We start from the raw sequence: 22,469 nt of genomic DNA on the forward strand, positions 1-22,469 counted from the left end.
AAATACCCTTTGCTGACCTCAATCTGTAGCTTAGAGAAAGATTGATCAAAAGCTGATACGAAGGATTTATGACCAGGATGTTTTAGCTTCAATTCCCTGTACCCTGTACTTAATGCAGTCATCCACATCTGATGATGGGCCGAGTAGTTGGACAACCAGATCGAATGTTGTCTTCTTTCTACGTGGTGCTGAAGCATAAAAAGGTAAATACTATCACAGTAAAATTATACTGAATTTTAACGTACATCCCTTTTCACAAGTATTCTTTATTTTTTTTTATTTTTTAATTTAGTCAAATTACAAAAATAGCTACATGAAAATGTATGTTTTATTCCTAAAATATTAGATGCTGCATACCTATCATTCTAATAATAATCTTTAATTTAGCACACAACTTAAGCTTGTAACAATATTAATTAACAACATGCATTATATTAATCAGTGATTAATTTTTGTATTTATAGTTACTGTTTTGTCACAAAATATTGCCAATTTTCTTTATTTTAGCTGAGAAAGTTTATATAAGGAAACCTTTACTTACCAGTCTCAGTGTTCGAAATTTCAGATTCGAACAATTTTCTTTTGCACGTTGATGGTTTTCGGTTAACTGAAAATTAAAAATAATGGTTTCATGTATGGAAAAGGCAGATGAGACAGCAATCCAACAAAACAAAGTAGAAAAGTATTTGCATACATGTAATTTCGGTTTATTTATATATATATACAATAATAAGACACTAAAGAATGATAGTCTGAAGTTTAAGTAAAATGACTATATATACCTGGTAATATATTTCGTTGGGTGGTAACACTTTCATGGACACTGATGTTGCTAGGCTGTATAGTCCACTTTAAAACTGAAATTAAACATATATTAATTTGGAAACCTGTCAATAGATATAACTAAATAGATTCCTTTAAAATAGTTATTAAATTTATGATATTATTAAGGCTATTTCATTAAATGCATGTAGGTGGAAGATGATTATGCATAATGGTAAACAAAAAAACCATGGAATAATTAAACTTCTACCCTCCTACCATTTTAATGGAGTAGCCTTTACAGAAACTATACATGCTATATGATGTTGAGTTATGAAGTAATACGAATCCAGGAAGTTTGAACATATATAAAATTATATGTCATTAACAGCTGCTTATTGTTTATATATTTGTACAAGAATATAAAAAAAATGTTTTATTAAAGGCATCATGTAGGAACAATGTATGTATGTTAATGATGCAGGAATAAATCCATCATGTCTATCAATAAAAAAAAAAGCGCAGAAGAATTTTAGAAGTCTTTTTTATGCTATGCCTACACTATTATTAGGTAGGCATGTTCCTGGTGTGGGTGTCTGTATGAATCTGTTCTCTTGTGGTAAAATACAATTTTGTTCTAGGTTACTTAATGGTCACATCAATTTGAATCTCTACTTGATTTGAATTATTTAATTACCTTTAATATGTGATTTGTACAAATGTTTAATGTTGTTGTTCTCAAGCAGTTTTCTCTCTCTTTCCTCTCTGGTCTCAAGTTCATTTTCTATGTCTGGAATTTGATCTGGATCTATGATAAATGTTAAGAAGAAATAAAATTTATGTAGATTACTGAAATAAAATTTATGCAGATTACATAACATTTTCTGAAAGGAATGTTAAACTAAAGTGTCAACAAAAAAGGGCAAAATATGATTAGGATATTAACCTGTAGGCTGTACCTTTCTTGCCTGAAGAATCTTAAGTATTTATAATCCTGTGTTTTTAATATGCTAAATGAACTTTATTGGTGATTGAATTTATATTAGATAAACAATCAAATGAAGTTAACACGCACCTTTTAAGAACATAATCATCATATTAATACATTATTTCCTTTGTAGTAATATACCTTGTTCTAAATTCTTTTCAGGCGAAATTGATGGTTGATCCTCGTTGGCAGGTTCTTTGGTGCCACTACTGCCTTGAAATTCTATGGAGAATAAAAATAAACAAAAAAATGCAGGTAAGGAATTATAATATGATGCTTATAATCATACTGAACAGTTTTTCTGTCCAATATTGATTTTGTTGATCTTGCTAAACTCGATAGACATAATTATATATACATATGCTATACAATTGACATGAAAGACAGTACACAAATTGGAAAATAGATATAGGAAGATGTGGTGTGAGTGCCAATGAGACAACTCTCCATCCAAATAACAATTTAAAAAAGTAAACCATTATAGGTCAATGTACGGCTTTCAACACGAAGCCTTGGCTCACACAGAACAACAAGCTATAAGGGCCCCAAAAATTACTAGTGTAAAACCATTCAAACAGGAAAACCAACGATCAAGTTTACTTTCTCCATATCAAAATAAGAAGATAAAAAGACACATTTATAACTTATTATACAAAGAACTATTTCTGTGTTTGTTTTTTTCCCAGATTCATAAAATTTGTCTATCAACTAACATGAATGGAGAAAAACAAGTTTAACTTAAGGTAGATGGGGTGTCTTAATTGTATTTCATAGAATTTTTTAATAATTGGACCATAAATCATAATCTACGCCATAGAATTTTGAGATAACCTATGAGAATATAACTTTAATAGTATGCTTTCAGTAAAGAAAAAGAAAAAATGGGGTCACCAGACCCGTTTTCTTGCTACATAATAAAACAGGTAAATTCCTAAAACATTCCATTGTTAAAGTACCTTAATCTGAATTATCTGCCCTTGCATTTGAGTTGCCTCCCCTTATGTGGCAAAATTAGAAAAAAAGTAATTTAACAAAAGTTTACTGTTTTTTGTAAAATACAACCCTAAATATGATACAACATGTCATTTTCTATATTAAAATAAAAGTTCTTGCACATGAATTACCTACTACTCTCAAATTTGCACATTCTATTAAAGATCTAGACCTTGTTTTCTGGTATTCCGAAATCCAAGATGGAAGAAGACACCCTATCTACCTTAAGATTAATCATTGATATTAGCATGATTGTTGTAGTATTGAGAAACATTTTACTCTGTCATTTACCTTGTACAGGTATGTTGTGTTGGTAGTTGTCTGTTGACTCAGATGGCAAGTCTACAAAAAAACATCAGTACATGTAGTTTCTGGTAAGTTTATACAGTATTAAGATGCAATTTTAAGGAATGAAACAATAACATCTAAAAAGAATTTTAAGTTATTTTTCACTTAACATTTATTACTTTAAGGCATAACTTTCATGACTTGAAATATTGTCAAACAAGTAAGAATTAAAATGTATCAAATACCAGATTTTCACAAAAAAATCGTGAAATTGTTATTCGAAAAAATAACTAGATTTCCAAATATATGTATGATGATGAATATATAATATAAGGTCTTTAAAACTTCCAGCAGCAAACTATTTGCAAATTCAAAGTGAGAACATGCAAAGCAATATTCTAAAGTAATGTACATTGCTTTGTACACGATTGTTATACTGAGCTGGATTTTAAACATGCTTGTAAACAAGGAACACAATTAATTCCAAACATGAACAAGCACGTCTTTTCTTTATATCATTAATAATAAAGTTATTTTGGATTGATTAGTAGAGATGCAGCCAAAAAACAAAAGTTTATCAGTTTAGAAAGGTGTATATAACAAAAAATTCAGAATTTTTGCAAGAGTATTCAGTTATGTCTGGACCTGATTTATCAAAAATATTATAATCTAAATTGTGATGTTGCTTGGGAAATTTTCATTGCATTTCTCATGAATAGTCTTGAAATATCATCAATAATATGATATTTTGGAGTTGACATTGGTTTAAACAGTTTATACATACCTGTCTCAGTTGGTGTTATATATGTTACAGTAAATAGGTGAAATTAGGAATTACACGTAATTACTGAACATTTCAGTAAATACCCGTAATCACTAGTCAATTTAGTAATTACATGTATTTACTAGTTGTTTCAGTGATTACTGGTATTCACTGATTTGTTTTGTCATTTTTACAGCTATTTACTAACTTGATATTTTTGTTTGAAAATTAAAGACATAATTCAAAATATATCAAATAAGAAAGTAAAGGGATAGGGAGTTTTAGGGCGTTAATACTTAAGTACAAAGGATCAGAAGGCACTTTCAAAGTGCATAGTGTTTTTGAATTGGAACTTGGAAATGTTGCTTAATAAGTTTTGAAACTCCCTAAAAATCATTTTCAGCATGCAAGACAATGATATCAATCCAAAATTGAGAAATACATTTTTGAGAAGTTAATAGGCAACTTAGCCAGATCTTTTAGCAGACATTTGCGATGAAGCTAACATTCTTCACAAACAAATTTATACAAATTGATGGCGTTAAAAGTCACATTTTCATGTTTCTGTGTTTCACTTTTTATGAGTTTTTCAAGACCTCCAAACTGAAGCTTATATACCTGCAACAAAATTTTATTAACGTTTCTACCTGTATTATAATGATCTTTTTGTGGATTGAATAAGTCAGCTAAATGGTCCATTCCTTTCCTTTTACTTTTAATGTTGACATTCTTTTCATTTTCGTCGAGCCTGCAACTTTTGTCGAAAAATCCAGACATTGCTATCCATCATTAATTCCGTCACCAGCAGTGTCCACAAATATTCACTATGTGGTTAAAAGTCTTTTTAAGTTTTTGATAACTCTCCTAAATTATCCTGGATTTCTACCAAACTTGAACAGAAGATTGTTTATAATCAAAAGATAAATTTCAAGAAAAAAATTTTTTAAAATTAAAATCAAAATTTCTCCGTATTTTACTTATAAATGGACTTTTTTTTTATGCCAGTTAATATTACATTCACACTGTGTTTAAATGTTTTAAACTTTGATAACTTTCTCAAAATATCCTTGATTTCCACCAAACTTGGACAGAAGCTTGCTTATGATTATAAGATAATATTAAGAAGTAATGTAAAGTTTGAAAAAAAATTATCCTTTTTTCATCAATTATTTATAAACGGACTAGTTTGTTTATTCAGTTTACATATTAAACAATCACTCTGAAGTTAAAGTTTCTAAACCATCCTGATTTTTTACCAAATTTGGACAGAAGCTTCTTACAGAACTTGTACTAGACATGTAGTATATAGAGGTAAATTTTTAATATTTTTTTTCCTATTTTTGTTGGGCTTGCGACTCACCGCAAAAGTAGGCGAGACACTGGCTTGTGTGAAAACCTTACAATTGTATAGCTGAATACATCGGTAACCCATCTCCAGCTAGGGGTTGACATGAAGGTCAAATGAATATATATTCAATGAGGTCCAATTATTAACTTGCAAGTGCACAACTGATTTTAATTAATGATTTAACAACAACAAAAATCATATAAATTTTTAATCTCGTAAGTAATGCACCTATAGCAAAAAGGTACATTTAATGCTGATCATTTTTGTAAGAGTACTCGCTGATATTCTAGTAAGTATAACCATAAATTTTGATCAGTAGACCATATTACAACATTGTTTTATCAGTTAGTAAATAGGTGTAAAAATTCATTTTAAAATTAGTAATTACTGGTAATTACTGGGCCTTTTTAGGAATTACTTGTATTTACTAAGTGCATCGGGAATTACATGTAATTCCTAAATATTAGTAATTACATGTAATTCCTAATTTCACCTATTTACTGTAACATATACACGACTTTGCCATCTTTGTCAAACGTCTTAATTCTTTGAAGTGGTAATGTGATGATGTTTCCTTTATAATTTTCTATAACCTTTTCCCAGATGTCTTTCAGTTGTTGATGTTGTTCTTTATAGGAGGATGACCTGAAGTGGTGCATGTCTGGACCTTCATTGTGAAAAGGTTCATCATCAGGGCCATCATGGAAGATCATGTTACCATCTTCCATATGCCACCAAACTCCTTCGCCAGGTAAGATGTAATCACTTATCCTCTCCAGATGGCTTTGTATTAAAATAGGTCTTTTATTGAGAATGGTTGAAGGAATTAAAGTTCTGGGTTTGGCCTGAATTTGTTTCGCGAGCTTTTGAATAATAGATTCTTGAATGTAAATACTGTCTTGCTTGCTGGATTGTTGACAAGTAAATCGAAGAACTGCGTTGTCGCATACGGTTTTTGGTTGACGGTTACTGGTGTTTTCTGAAATTCTTCGTAGATCTCCAAAACATCTTTCTTCTTGTTCTGTTACGAGGGACCTTAAATTAAATATTCTTTGAACTTCTGCAAGATGGATGGATACACTGTGGAAATGACTACCAAAAAATTTCCTTGATGTCATTTTAGACGGGACTCCGACAACGTTTCTGCAATTTATCGCGAGAAGAAAGCTTTGATTATATAGCCTTAGTATCTGTTTTGGAGATCTGGTGTTGTACTTAGAATACGAAATGTTGGTTATTTCAAGAAGCGAATCAATCATCTGTCTTATGTTTGGATCAGTCTGTTGTGAAGAAGCTAAAAAATGGGATAATTTTACTAAGTATAGGCGCGCATCGGATCCCTTTATTTGATTTTTATCTCCGATGGTGTGTTTTGAAAATTCCTCTAATTCTTTTTGAAGTTTTTTGTCGCTTATATGGGATGGTAATTCAGTTATAATGTTCTGTATAAAATTGGAAAGATCATGTAATGGTTCCATGCCAAATATTTTATAGTTGTTTAAGTTAAGATGATGGGTTGAAAGAATAGTTGTTGTCATTAGAGCTGGTGGTATGCAAATTCCATGAAGTAGGGCGGATAGATTTTCTTGTAGTTCAGGACGTAACATGTTGTGAATATCAATATCTCTGCTTTCTAGTTCTTCTATGAGGTCGTCTTTCTTTAAATTTTGGAATGGATTTAAATTTCCCTTTTTCAGTTCTTCGAAACATCGTGTGGATTTTATTAAACCAACTCGTTCATCTAGTGTAAGAGGTGAAATGCCATAACAAAGAACAAAATTTCCATGATCATTCCCGTGAACTCCACATACACAGGGATAATTTCCACCTCTCTGCTGTCCGATTTCAAATTGTCTTGCAGGACCGTCACCGCTGAATACGCGCATTACATCAAAAATTTTAATATTACCATTGTCTGCTGTGATAGGTTCCGATAAAATTTGGAGGTCTTCAATTCTAACTGCAGTGTAACTGGATTGTTCTACGTCGCTGCTACCTGATTGGCCGAAAATATATAACTTTGGTTTTTCTACTATACTTTGAACATTAATTGGCTTACGGTCTTTATACTTCTCTTGGTACTCTTTATCAGTAAAATAGTTGGCAGGATCATATAGCCATGAGATGGTGAAACATACATAGGAATGGTTTAAGATGCAGCTGTGGTCGTGCCATAGTTTAATTTTTCTTGTTCTTTCAGTGAGTTTTAGATGTTCTATTTTATCTGAAAGAGTTCCTGCTAGTGGTTTTTGTCCGATCCTGATATAACGAGATGTAAGTTGGTCCATGGTTAAGCTGTCATATTCCTGGTCACTGAAATATCGTAATACTCCACTGCTTACCTGTTCCTGCAAAGCTATTCTTCTAAGTCTAACGAGGGGGGATTTTCTACCATGTATAACTGTTGTTTTCTGCTGCAATTTTCCATCTGTTATTGTCGTTGAAATTATGTCCTTTGGTGCTATTTCTTCTCCTAAATACAAGTCTCCGGAAGCTATCTTTACCTTTATATCTTTCTTCAAGTGGGATGACTGCCTTGGAGTAGGGAGGGAAATCTTTGTTCTGCTGACTGTAACCACTTTTTTGCCCTCCTTACCCTTCTAAAATATGCCCTTTGGTTTTTATAAACTTTTGATTTGAATTTGATGGTGTTTATTCCTTTGCTTCTAGCATATTCCTGTATAATTTGCCCCCCGTTTGCAGGAAATTTGTCGTTGCAGGTCATTTGATATTTACGGGCTAGAGCTGTCCAGTTGATCGTGTCCCCTTCATTTTTGGATTTAATCTCTGCTAAAAATTCTGTTCTGTCAAATCTGTAAGAATCAAATTGTCCATGGTGGTTTTTGTGTTTCCTCTTACCAGTTTTCTCTTTCTCTAGACTCTTATTTACTCTCTGTTGGGCGTTGTCTTTGGTTTCAAAAAAATTGCCGAGGCGAATCCTGTCATGCTCACGGAAGGAAATTGATGAAGAAAGGAAATTGTTAACGTCATTTCCTCCGTCGGTGAAAGATTCATTGATTTTTTTCCTGCTTTCTTGCATAACTTTAATTTTTGTTGATTGCAATTCCTTTGGTGTTACTGGTGGGGAAAGCATGATGGAATCTGAAATGGGTCTTGGAAATTTCATATCTAAACGTTGCTCTACTATGGGTTGGATGATGTTGACGATTGATTTTATGACTTTCATTCCCTTGGTAGTGGTATTGCTGTTTGGTGATGTTATCTTTAAAATGTTTTCTGTGCCTTGTTCGTAAAGCTGGTGTGCATTTTCAAAATTAGGTGCTATGGATTTATGAAGAGTTGAAAAGTTGTAGTGAACAGTTGAACAAGGTCTACAGTCGACTAGCTGGTGTTGAAGCCTTTCATTGGAGCTAAGTGAAAGCCAATTTTTAAGAGAAAAATGGCCAAGAAAAGAATGCTGCTGTCCAGATTTGTTAAGATTTTGCCAATATGTCTTGTCTGAGAGATATGATTGTAGTTTTGTGGTTTTGCTTCTAAATTGATCGAAATTCAAATACATTTTTGGGTACTTTTCCATAAAAATTGAATAATTGTAGTATCTATCTTTCATGTTGATATTATTTGTCAGTCTCTCCTTCTTATTTTCTTTATCTTTTTGGGTATTCCACCAGTTTATTGTCTCTATATCTTTGGTGGATCTGCTGATGATCACTTTTGCAAAGTTACAGTAGTTCATCCTAAAATTGATTTAATTCATTTTGTAAGTATATATTTTAGGGGGAAGGTCTTGAAGGTTAAGGTTTAATATGCAATTTTAGATACATGTGATAGCTTATGGAATTTTGGTGATAAAAGTACACAAGTTGTCATAAACAAATAAAAAAAATGGGAATAAGCAAATATTGGCAACTGTATGCCCTTCAACAATGAGAAAAACACATACCATATTGTGGGTGGGCTATTAAAGGTAAAGAAAGTAATGTTTGTCTACAATACATATATACACTGTTCAGTCCTATCTTTCTCATGAACTATGTATAAATCACTTAATGAAATTTTGTATATTTTTTAATTCATACAACATTGTTAAACTGTGTGAATTGTTTAGATTCATCAGTTGGTTATTAACTGTGAATCAAAGGCTTCTATTCAACTTGATGCTTTTGATAATTTCATTTGTTATACATGTCATATATATTTTTCTAATTTGTCAATTTATCCCTTTCTACACCAGTTGTATGAAAAAAATTAATCAACGTGTGGTTCAATTGGAAGAACTGAAATCAATTCTGAAATCAATTGATTTCAGTTCTTCATTGGTTAAAATCCATTCTAATGCAAATAGTTTATAACGATACTTTTCATTGGACGTTGACAAATATTTTGAGGGGTTAGATTCCACGTTCTACCAGTCTGTAACTAAGAAAGCCACCATTTTGAATTCCGATATTTTTAATTTTTTGGGGTATGCAATTTCTCAAAAAATAAACAAAATAGTCACATTCTGAGCCTCAAAATCTTCTCTTTGTCTATATTGAAACCACTCTGAAACGTACGAAAAGTAAAAATACTTCAAGCATTCATGTTTGGCATCCAGAGTATACATTTAACGTCACATTGTTTAGATGCCAATGACGATGCAACAGTTTCGTGGACTTTTTCATTTATAGCATTTTTAAGCCAAAATATTTATTAAATGAAATTTATTTTAAAATGTGGCATTAGAATGGAGATAACTGTATTGTATTTTAAGCTTGGCCTTTGTAAAACTTGATTTTACTGTCGCAAATAACCGTTTACCTATTTCCGCTCCGTGTCGCTATGTAAACTCAATTTGCGACAGTAATATCTACGTTTTACGAAGGCCAAGCTTAAAATACAATACAGTCATCTCCTAAATGATGACGTCGAATTTTCTAGTTTTCCTCTGAATTTCCTTTTGTGACAGCATGAAAAAAGGCTACCATGCCTGATGACGTCACATACAATTAACATATCTTTTTGCAGATCAGTCGCAAAGAAGGAATAAATTTGTCTGCGTATTGTTTGAAAAATCATTAGAGAAACAGATTCCACCTCCAAATCTTGTGTAATATGATATTTATCAACTCTCGACAGTTAAATTTTAAATATTTACAATGCTCGGCGAGCCTCATGTTTTAAATTTTAAAATTTAACTGTCTCGAGTTGATAATTATAGTATCACACTCCATGCAGTGGTAGAATCTATATAGAATAATAGGTAGTTTCGTTTTTGATACTGACTATATCATATGGAATATCTAGACGAGCCCGTTAAGATATTCAACATGATATAGTCAGTATCAACAACAAAACTACCTATTATTTTGTTTATCGGTAATTAAGACGTCACACAATGTATTGCCTAATATTTTAAGTGATACAGCAAGTACGGTGATACTCGAAAATATTAGGCAGTAAGATCAAAGGGAAAATATACGAATTACCGATAAATATATATATATAAATTTCATGAGATCGTCCCTGATTTTGGGTTTGGTTCGTGTTTCTCAATCTTTAAGTTATTTATGATGTCTTTTGTTGTTATGTTCTTTGGTTGTTTGATTGTTGTCTTCTAGTAAGTTTGAATTTACCTTTCCTATTTTCAGCCTCTCATTTGCTTATTTAGAAATTGCATTTGTGACTTGGGATTGGCACTAGAAAAAAGAATACTGTAATTTCTTGTGAAGAAAAAATCACTGTGCTGTTTGTGTAAACCACGATTATAAGATCAGTGGCATGCAATTTGACTGCACAAATAGCATAGAATGATGATGATAGATGCAGTTTATAAAGTGTTATGTTTAGACTGCTGTACTTTGTATTTTATGTATTATACAGTATAGCTTGAGGTATTATGTTATTCACTCAATTCTGTAATTATTTTATTTCTTATTTCAGACTTTCTCGAAACCAGAGTGTAGTATTTATGTGTTGCAGTCAACAGAGAAAAGTAACAAAAGGACCAAAAACTAACACTACAACTGAATTGTTTAAATCCGACATCCAAGTTTGCATTTGATGTACATGTATATTGCTTTATAGCTTTGTGTTACAAATTTGGTAATACAATTTCAGCGAAATGGGAAATAATTTTGATACATGTAAGACAATTTTAGTGAAATATAAAATGAATTTGGTATTAATACAATTTTAGTGAACTTGTGATATAAAAATATGAATAAAAAATTGTATCTCAAAGGTTAAATTTTTCACAATTGCTATAATATTATGTAAACAAATGACAGAGAAAAACAGTGTTTGTTTGTTTTCTTTAGAAAAATTAAGACCAAATTGAGGGATAGGTCCTGATATTGCAATCTCAGACTCAAGTTGTTAAGAAGAAAAAAAAAGTTGTAAGGCATTTATAAAAAATTTAAATGATATAAATGCCAATGAACATGATGAAACAACTTTTATGTCTGTTCTATGTTCGGTTTGTTGTCTCTTTGACACATTCCCCATTTCCATTCTCAATGTAATCTTCATAATCTTCATTTATACGACACAGAAATTAGCTACTTAAGGTATGGCCTTCAAAAATGAGAAAAAAAAACAAAACCGCATAGTCTGCTATGCTAAAAAGCCCAGAAATGACAAATAATGAATGAAAAACAAATATGATGTACAGCAACAAAAGACAACTGCTAAAGTACAGGCTCCTGACTGAGAACAGTCACACAGAATTTGGCAGGGTCAAACCTTCAACTCCCTTTATTTAAGGAATGACTGTTATATTTTTTTTTTGTCTATGAAGAAATAACATTAAAAAAAAATGTGGTGCACACGTGTAAAGTGTTAACTGCCATTTAGAATAGGCAGAAAATAATATATAGTTAGTCATTTCCTATAATTTAATTCTTAATTCAATTTTTAACCAGAATAAATCATGAAAAGACGTTGATGAAGATCACAGTCACATGACAAAACTATGTCTATGCCAAATGGAAGTTATTAACGACTTGACTGGCTATACAGCCCTTGCGTGGTTGGTAAATTTTGTCTATGGGCTGATTAACAGAACAACGTCAGCCAATCAGAAGACATGTTACATCCAAATACAGTTGAAAATTTACGGCCACTTCTTTTTAGAGAAATTTTTTTTCAGAAAATACTATGTCATCCCGAGGGAAGGATAATTGGTGTTTTTTTTGGTTTTTTTTAAATGCAAACGGAGTATTCTTCTTATTTACTATTATTTTTGTGGGCGGTGGGTGTAAAATTAGTGCGGTCCCTGGTTGGGACATAGTATTTTCTGAAGCACCCCTTGATAGGAATTAAAAATCAAATCGTGTTTGTATTCTGTGATTCTGGAACACGCACACACTCCCCCTGTTTTCCAAACAAAAATTTCCCGTGTTTTAATTCCTGAATTTTTATGAACTATTCCAAACTTTATACTGTAGAGTGGATTGTTTGCTGAAGATTTTTTTGAATTAAAAAATGCAGAACATTACATTTCCTGTGTTTTAATTCCTGAATTTTTTATGAACTATTCCACACTTAATACTGGAGAGTGGATTGTTTGTTGAAGATTTTTTTCATTTGAAAAATGCAGAACATTACCTTTCTGTTGGTGATGCAGGTAAACTTGATGTTCAGGAATAAATGAAGGTATGGTTGGAATAAGGTAGGTGTTTCTCCACAAATGATGGAAAACTAAGCCAAATATAAATATTTTTGTGAAATTAAGTCGATCAATTAAACTTTAAACACTGAAATTTAAACAAAATATGCTGGTGGAAAATTTCGAGGTGTCCTCTTCAAAAATGAATCTGGAAATAATATTCTACTATACAAGGAGGGGCCGAAGGTAGCAAGTGCCATATGAAGTTTTAAAAGAGGGCAATGAAAAATGAGGGACACTAGAATTTGTACATCTGAATATTTATTCTAAAATTTATCAACTTGATGCCTTTTATATCACAAAATCGGGTATAATTTACAAAGTATTGAAAGATCGCACCCCTAAAAGCGTACTTGGACTTGTCAGAAAAAATATTTGATCACAAAAATATTTATTTTTTCAATTCTGGCAGTAGTAAAAGTTTACTACATCAAATGAATAAATAATATAATATATAAACAATAAAAATAAATACAAATAACACATTGTATTAAAAGCGCAAAACTGTCCATCAATTCAAGTTTTCGCGGTATTTACACTTATCCGGAAAATTGGATCTGTCCGCAAATGTTCAAGGTGTTCTCATACAACGTCTTTCAAGCGTTTGATAATGGCCCTGAAATGATACACAATAAAACTCGATTAATACTATTAAAAAGTCCAGCGTGTTCCCGGAGACAGAATTACTGGATTGTAACCATTCTTAAACGAGAAATGTCTCTTTTAACAGATAATTGCTATCCAAACACGTAAATATCTTGATATTAATGAAAACGAGTGGTGTTAACGTGGAAAATCGTAAAAACATCCCTCTTTTCATCAGATTTACACCAGTTTGTACCTTTTGTCAGTATAGCTTAAACTTTGGATAGCATTTTTCAGAAAATATACATTCAGACGATTTCATTGATGCTTTATTTTTTGTTGAAAGGTTCCAGCAACACGCTGGACTTTTGAGTTTAAAATGAAATAAACACCTTCAGTAGCTGCTCGGGTCACGTGACTACTTTCACTTTTGATGTAAACAAACCGTGAAAAATTAAATTTAGATTTTAATGATTAACACTATTACCGCTGCTAAGAAATCTTTTTCTGGCAATATTAAGTTAAAATTGTTTAAAAATAATATGCTTTTTAACGTATTTTTCTCGTAAAGTGCCTTAACATCACTGCGTTGGACCAACTTGAAGAATCTAAGTACATTTTTAGATTCAGCATATCAAAACACCTAACTGATTCATTTTTTGTCAAAATCAAACTAAGTTTAATTTTGGACCCTTTGGACCTTAATGTAGACCAATTTGAAAACGGGACCAAAAGATAAGAATCTACATACACAGTCATGACAGTTAGATTCGGCATATCAAAGAACCCCAATTATTCAATTTTGATGAAATCAAACAAAGTTTAATTTTGGACCCTTTGGGCCCCTTATTCTGTTGGGACCAAAACTCCCAAAATCAATACCAACCTTCCTTTTATGGTCATAAACCTTGTGTTTAAATTTCATAGATTTCTATTTACTTAAACTAAAGTTATTGTGCGAAAACCAAGAATAATGCTTATTTGGGCCCTTTTTTGGCCCCTTATTCCTAAACTGTTGAAACCAAAACTCCCAAAATCAATCCCAACCGTTCTTTTGTGGTCATAAACCTTGTGTCAAAATTTCATAGATTTCTATTAACTTAAACTAAAGTTATAGTGCGAAAACCAAGAAAATGCTTATTTGGGCCCTTTTGGCCCCTAATTCCTAAAATGTTGGGACCAAAACTCCCAAAATCAATACCAACCTTCCTTTTGTGGTCATAAACCTTGTGTTAAAATTTCATAGATTTCCATTCACTTTTACTAAAGTTAGAGTGCGAAAACTAAAAGTATTCGGACGACGACGACGACGCAGACGACGACGCCAACGTGATAGCAATATACGACGAAAAATTTTTCAAATTTTGCGGTCGTATAAAAAGGGGTAAAATTTACTAAAACAATATAATACTTTTAATGAAAATTAAGTTGGTTCAAGTTTACTTCAGATACAATTGTCAAAACATACTAGAAATTTATCTTGATCAAATGACCGAATTAAGTTAACATCTAATACAATAATTATTAAATATGTTTTGAAATTTACAGTAAAATGTAGAAAAATCATTATTAAAACCGTTGACAGGTTTGGTGTTACATTCTATACAACTATCCTTAGAATGTGGTCGATTTAAGGTACCATCAGAATAAATTATCAAAAAGGGGTAAAATTTACTAAAAAAATTTAATTGCTTTTACTAAAAATTAATTTGGTTCAAGTTTACTTCAGATACAATTGTCAATACATAATAGAAAATTATCTTGACCAAATGACCGAAATAAGGTAACATCTAATACAATTATCAAATAAGTTTTCAAATTTACAGTAAAATGTAGAAAAATCATTATTAAAACCGTTGGCAGGTTTGGTGTAACATCCTATACAACAATCCTTAGAATGTGGTCAATTTAAGGTACCATCAGAATAAATTATCAAAAAGGGGTAAAATTTACTAAAAATATTTAATTACTTTTAATAAAAAATAATTTGGTTCAAGTTTACTTCAGATACAATTGTCAATACATATTAAAAATTACCTGTATCAAATGACCGAATTAAGTTAACATCTTATACAATTACAAAAAAGTATTGAAATTTTACAGTAAAATCTAGAAAAATCATTATTAAAACCGTTGGCAGGTTTGGTGTAACATTCTATACAACTATCTGTAGAATATGGTCGATATACTGTGACATCTTATTGAATTATCAAAAATAGGTAAAATTTTCTAAAAAATATATTTTTAATAGAAATTAAGTTGGTTCAAGTTTACTTCAGATACAATTGTCAATGCATATTAGAAAACTATACCTTGATCAAATGACCGAATTAAGTTAACATCTAATACAATTATCAAAAAAGTATTGAAATTTACAGTAAAATATAGAAAAACCATCATTAAAACCGTTGGCAGGTTTAGTGTTACATTCTATACAACTATCCTTAGAATGTGGTCGATTTAAGGTACCATGAGAATAAATTATCAAAAAGGGGTAAAATTTACTAAAAAAAATTTTAATTACTTTTCATAGAAATTACGTTGGTTCAAGTTTTCTTCAGATGCAATTGTAAATACAGTTAAGAAAATTATCTTGATCAAAAGACCGATTTAAGGTAACATCTAATTCAATTATCAAAAAAGTTTTCAAATTTACAGTAAAATGTAGAAAAATCATTATTAAAACCGTTGGCAGGTTTGGTGTTACATTTTACACATCCTCCTTAGAATGTGGTCGATTTAAGGTACCATCAGAATGCATTATCAACCAGATGCTCCGCAGGGCGTAGCTTTATACGACCGCAGAGGTTGAACCCTGAACGGTTGGGGCAAGTATGGACACAACATTCAAGCTGGATTCAGCTCTAAATTTGGATTGTGATTAAATAGTTGACACAGCATAGGTTTCTGACACAGAATGAATGTGTTCTAATGAACTTAAAATTTTTGTTTTCTCTTAGAGCAATTCACTATGCTGTTGAATATTAATCCTCTCAAAAAAATGTTTGAAGAAATTTTCTTTTTTATTTATGAAATTTCAAATGAGAAAAATTGAACCCAATTTTTTTAATCACATCCCCCTTTCCCTTATTCAAAAACTAATCTCAATTAAAATTTCTAATGGAGTTTGCAACAATAACTACTCATTTAAATACATCATAAAATATTAAGATGTAAAAAAACTGCTTGTTATCACTGAATGGTAAAGATTATTTTAATTTATCAGTTGGTAGTAAAAAGTGAATATACATTGTATATTGTATATAACAAAGATTTAAGTTGATTCTGGACAAAGAAAGATAACTCCAATTAAAAAAAAAATCTTGCTATTGCACAATATTTCGCAATTAGATATTTCTTGCTTACTATTCTGGACAAAGAAAGATAACTCTAATTAAAAAAACATTTGCTATTTCACAATATTGTGCAATTAGATATTTCTTGCCATTGCGCAATACTGTGCAATTGAAAAGACTTGCTATTGCACAATACTTAGTATAATAATTTTAGATCCTGATTTGGACCAACTTGAAAACTGGGCCTATAATAAAAAATCTAAGTACATTTTTGGATTCAGCATATCAAAGAACCCCAAGATTTCAATTTTTGTTAAAATCAGACTAAGTTTAATTTTGGACCCTTTGGACTTTAGTGTAGACCAATTTGAAAACAGGACCAAAAATGAAGAATCAACATACACAGTTAGATTTGGTATATCAAAGAACCCCATTTATTCAATTTTTGATGAAATCAAACAAAGTTTAATTTTGGACCCCGATTTGGACCAACTTGAAAACTGGGCCAATAATCAAGAATCTAAGTACATTTTTAGATTCAGCATATCAAAACACCTAACTGATTCATTTTTTGTCAAAATCAAACTAATTTTAATTTTGGACCCTTTGGACCTTAATGTAGACCAATTTGAAAACGGGACCAACAGTTAAGAATCTACATACACAGTCATGACAGTTAGATTCGGCATATCAAAGAACCCCAATTATTCAATTTTGATGAAATCAAACAAAGTTTAATTTTGGACCCTTTCGGCCCCTTATTCTGTTGGGGCCAAAACTCCCAAAATCAATACCAACCTTCCTTTTATGGTCATAAACCTTGTGTTTAAATTTCATAGATTTCTATTTACTTAAACTAAAGTTATTGTGCGAAAACCAAGAATAATGCTTATTTGGGCCCTTTTTTGGCCCCTTATTCCTAAACTGTTGAAACCAAAACTCCCAAAATCAATCCCAACCGTTTTTTTTGTGGTCATAAACATTGTGTCAAAATTTCATAGATTTCTATTAACTTAAACTAAAGTTATAGTGCGAAAACCAAGAAAATGCTTATTTGGGCTCTTTTTGGCCCCTAATTCCTAAAATGTTGGGACCAAAACTCCCAAAATCAATACCAACCTTCCTTTTGTGGTCATAAACCTTGTGTTAAAATTTCATAGATTTCCATTCACTTTTACTAAAGTTAGAGTGCGAAAACTAAAAGTATTCGGACGACGACGACGACGCAGACGACGACGCCAACGTGATAGCAATATACGACGAAAAATTTTTCAAATTTTGCAGTCGTATAAAAAGGGGTAAAATTTACTAAAACAATATAATACTTTTAATGAAAATTAAGTTGGTTCAAGTTTACTTCAGATACAATTGTCAAAACATACTAGAAATTTATCTTGATCAAATGACCGAATTAAGTTAACATCTAATACAATAATTATTTAATATGTTTTGAAATTTACAGTAAAATGTAGAAAAATCATTATTAAAACCGTTGGCAGGTTTGGTGTTACATTCTATACAACTATCCTTAGAATGTGGTCGATTTAAGGTACCATCAGAATAAATTATCAATAAGGGGTAAAATTTACGAAAAAAAATTAATTGCTTTTAATAAAAATTAATTTGGTTCAAGTTTACTTCAGATACAATTGTCAATACATAATAGAAAATTATCTTGACCAAATGACCGAAATAAGGTAACATCTAATACAATTATCAAATAAGTTTTCAAATTAACAGTAAAATGTAGAAAAATCATTATTAAAACCGTTGGCAGGTTTAGTGTAACATTCTATACAACAATCCTTAGAATGTGGTCAATTTAAGGTACCATCAGAATAAATTATCAAAAAGGGGTAAAATTTACTAAAAATATTTAATTACTTTTAATAAAAAATAATTTGGTTCAAGTTTACTTCAGATACAATTGTCAATACATATTAAAAATTACCTGTATCAAATGACCGAATTAAGTTAACATCTTATACAATTATCAAAAAAGTATTGAAATTTTACAGTAAAATCTAGAAAAATCATTATTAAAACCGTTGGCAGGTTTGGTGTAACATTTTATACAACTATCTGTAGAATATGGTCGATATACTGTGACATCTTATTGAATTATCAAAAATAGGTAAAATTTTCTAAAAAATATATTTTTAATAGAAATTAAGTTGGTTCAAGTTTACTTCAGATACAATTGTCAATGCATATTAGAAAACTATACCTTGATCAAATGACCGAATTAAGTTAACATCTAATACAATTATCAAAAAAGTATTGAAATTTACAGTAAAATATAGAAAAACCCTCATTAAAACCGTTGGCATGTTTAGTGTTACATTCTATACAACTATCCTTAGAATGTGGTCGATTTAAGGTACCATCAGAATAAATTATCAAAAAGGGGTAAAATTTACTAAAAAAAAATTTAATTACTTTTAATAGAAATTACGTTGGTTCAAGTTTTCTTCAGATGCAATTGTCAATACATTTTAGAAAATTATCTTGATCAAAAGACCGATTTAAGGTAACATCTAATTCAATTATCAAAAAAGTTTTCAAATTTACAGTAAAATGTAGAAAAATCATTATTAAAACCGTTGACAGGTTTGGTGTTACATTCTATACAACTAGCCTTAGAATATGGTTAATTTAAGGTACCATCAGAATAGATTATCAAAAAGGGGTAAAATTTACTAAAAAAATATAATATTTGTAATAAAAATTAATTTGGTTCAAGTTAACTTCAGATACAATTGTCAATACACAATAGAAAATTATCTTGACCAAATGACCGAAATAAGGTAACATCTAATACAATTATTAAATAAGTTTTCAAATTTACAGTAAAATGTAGAAAAATCATTATTAAAACCGTTCGCAGGTTTGGTGTTACATTTTACACATTCATCCTTAGAATGTGGTCGATTTAAGGTACCATCAGAATAAATTATCAAAAAGGGATAAAAATTAATAAAAAAATATAATACTTTTGATAAAAATTAAGTTGGTTCAAGTTTACTTCAGATACAATTGTCAAAACATACTAGAAATTTATCTTGATCAAATGACCGAATTAAGTTAACATCTAATACAATTATTAAAAAAGTTTTGAAATTTACAGTAAAATGTAGAAAAATCATTATGTAAACCGTTGGCAGGTTTGGTGTTACATTCTGTACAGCTATCCTGAGAATGTTGTCGATTTAAGGTACCATCAGAATAAATTATCAAAAAGGGGTAAAATTTACTAAAATCTTTTTATTGCTTTTAATAAAAATTAATTTGGTTCAAGTTTACTTCAGATACAATTGTCAATAGATAATATAAAATTATCTTGATCAAATGACCGAATTAAGGTATCATCTAATACAATTATCAAATAAGCTTTCAAATTTACAGTAAAATGTAGAAAAATCATTATTAAAACCGTTGGCAGGTTTGGTGTTACATTTTACACATTCATCCTTAGAATGCGGTCGATTTAAGGTACCATCAGAATAAATTATCAAAAAGGGGTAAAATTTACTAAAAAAATATAATTCTTTTAAAAAAAAATTAAGTTGGTTCAAGTTTACTTCAGATACAATTGTCAAAACATACTAGAAATTTATCTTGATCAAATGACCAAATTAAGTTAACATCTGATACAATTATTAAAAAAGTTTTGAAATTTACAGTAAAATGTAGAAAAATCATTATTAAAACCGTTGGCAGGTTTGGTGTTACATTCTGTACAGCTATCCTTAGAATATGGTCAATTTAAGGTACCATCAGAATAGATTATCAAAAAGGGGTAAAATTTAATAAAATAATATAATTCTTTTAAAAAAAATTAAGTTGGTTCAAGTTTACTTCAGATACAATTGTCAAAACATACTAGAAATTTATCTTGATCAAATGACCGAATTAAGTTAACATCTAATACAATTATTAAAAATGTTTTGAAATTTACAGTAAAATGTAGAAAAATCATTATTAAAACCGTTGGCAGGTTGTTACATTCTATACAACTATCCTTAGAATGTGGTCGATTTAAGGTACCATCAGAATAAATTATCAAAAAGGGGTAAAATTTACTAAAAAAAATTAATTGCTTTTAATAAAAATTAATTTGGTTCAAGTTTACTTCAGATACAATTGTCAATACATAATAGAAAATTATCTTGATCAAATGACCGAATTAAGGTAACATCTAATACAATTATCAAAAAAGTTTTCAAATTTACAATAAAATGTAGAAAAATCATTTTTAAAACCGTTGGCAGGTTTGGTGTTACATTCTATACAACTATCTTTAGAATGTGGTTAATTTAAGGTACCATCAGAATAGATTATCAAAAAAGGGTAAAATTTTCTAAAAAAATATAATATTTGTAATAAAAATTAATTTGGTTCAAGTTTACTTCAGATACAATTGTCAATACACAATAGAAAATTATCTTGACCAAATGACTGAAATAAGGTAACATCTAATACAATTATTAAATAAGTTTTCAAATTTACAGTAAAATGTAGAAAAATCATTATTAAAACCGTTGGCAGGTTTGGTGTTACATTTTACACATTCATCCTTAGAATGTGGTCGATTTAAGGTACCATCAGAATAAATTATCAAAAAGGGGTAAAATTTACTAAAAAAATATAATTCTTTTAAAAAAAATTAAGTTGGTTCAAGTTTACTTCAGATACAATTGTCAAACATACTAGAAATTTATCTTGATCAAATGACCAAATTAAGTTAACATCTGATACAATTATTAAAAAAGTTTTGAATTTTACAGTAAAATGTAGAAAAATCATTATGTAAACCGTTGGCAGGTTTGGTGTTACATTCTGTACAGCTATCCTGAGAATGTGGTCGATTTAAGGTACCATCAGAATAAATTATCAAAAAGGGGTAAAATTTACTTTAATCTTTTTATTGCTTTTAATAAAAATTAATTTAGTTCAAGTTTACTTCAGATACAATTGTCAATACATATTAGAAAATTATCTTGACCAAATGACTGAAATAAGGTAACATCTAATACAATTATCAAATAAGTTTTCAAATTTACAGTAAAATGTAGAAAAATCATTATTAAAACTGTTGGCAGGTTCGGTGTTACATTTTACACATTCATCCTTAGAATGTGGTCGATTTAAGGTACCATCAGAATAAATTATCAAAAAGGGGTAAAATTTACTAAAAACAATTAATTACTTTTAATAAAAATTAATTTGGTTCAAGTTTACTTCAGATACAATTGTCAATACATATTAGAAAATTATCTTGACCAAATGACTGAAATAAGGTAACATCTAATACAATTATTAAATAAGTTTTCAAATTTACAGTAAAATGTAGAAAAATCATTATTAAAACTGTTGGCAGGTTCGGTGTTACATTTTACACATTCATCCTTAGAATGTGGTCGATTTAAGGTACCATCAAAATAAATTATCAAAAAGGGGTAAAATTTACTAAAAAAATATAATACTTTTGATAAAAATTAAGTTGGTTCAAGTTTACTTCAGATACAATTGTCAAAACATACTAGAAATGTATCTTAATCAAATGACCGAATTAAGTTAACATGTAATACAATTATTAAAAAAGTTTTGAAATTGACAGAAAAATGTAGATTGATTGATTGTTGGTTGCTTAACGTCCAGTGGCAAATATTTCATGCATATTCAGGACGAGAACAAGTTCACAATAAATACAATAGGTAGGTTGAAATAATAGAGGCCATCTAGGATGATGGTCGGGGAAATTTGGACTGCCACTGGAAAATGAGGGTATATTGGATACGGACAGAAATTTTGCCTTGCAACAGGCCACCTACGGA

The 22,469-nt window shown here is 30.0% G+C and overlaps 1 long non-coding RNA gene across 1 annotated transcript; it reads right to left on the bottom strand.

Annotated features, from left to right (window-relative positions):
- Positions 1-111: 111 nt before the first annotated feature.
- LOC143051944 (uncharacterized) lies at positions 112-1,974 on the bottom strand. Its single transcript, XR_012970960.1, has 4 exons — positions 1,892-1,974; positions 1,460-1,570; positions 783-857; positions 112-607 (listed from the first exon to the last, which is right to left on the bottom strand). It is a non-coding gene; the product is annotated as an uncharacterized LOC143051944 (long non-coding RNA).
- Positions 1,975-22,469: the final 20,495 nt, after the last annotated feature.

This window comes from Mytilus galloprovincialis, chromosome 11, assembly GCF_965363235.1.
Source record: "Mytilus galloprovincialis chromosome 11, xbMytGall1.hap1.1, whole genome shotgun sequence".
Classification (NCBI taxonomy): domain Eukaryota; kingdom Metazoa; phylum Mollusca; class Bivalvia; order Mytilida; family Mytilidae; genus Mytilus; species Mytilus galloprovincialis.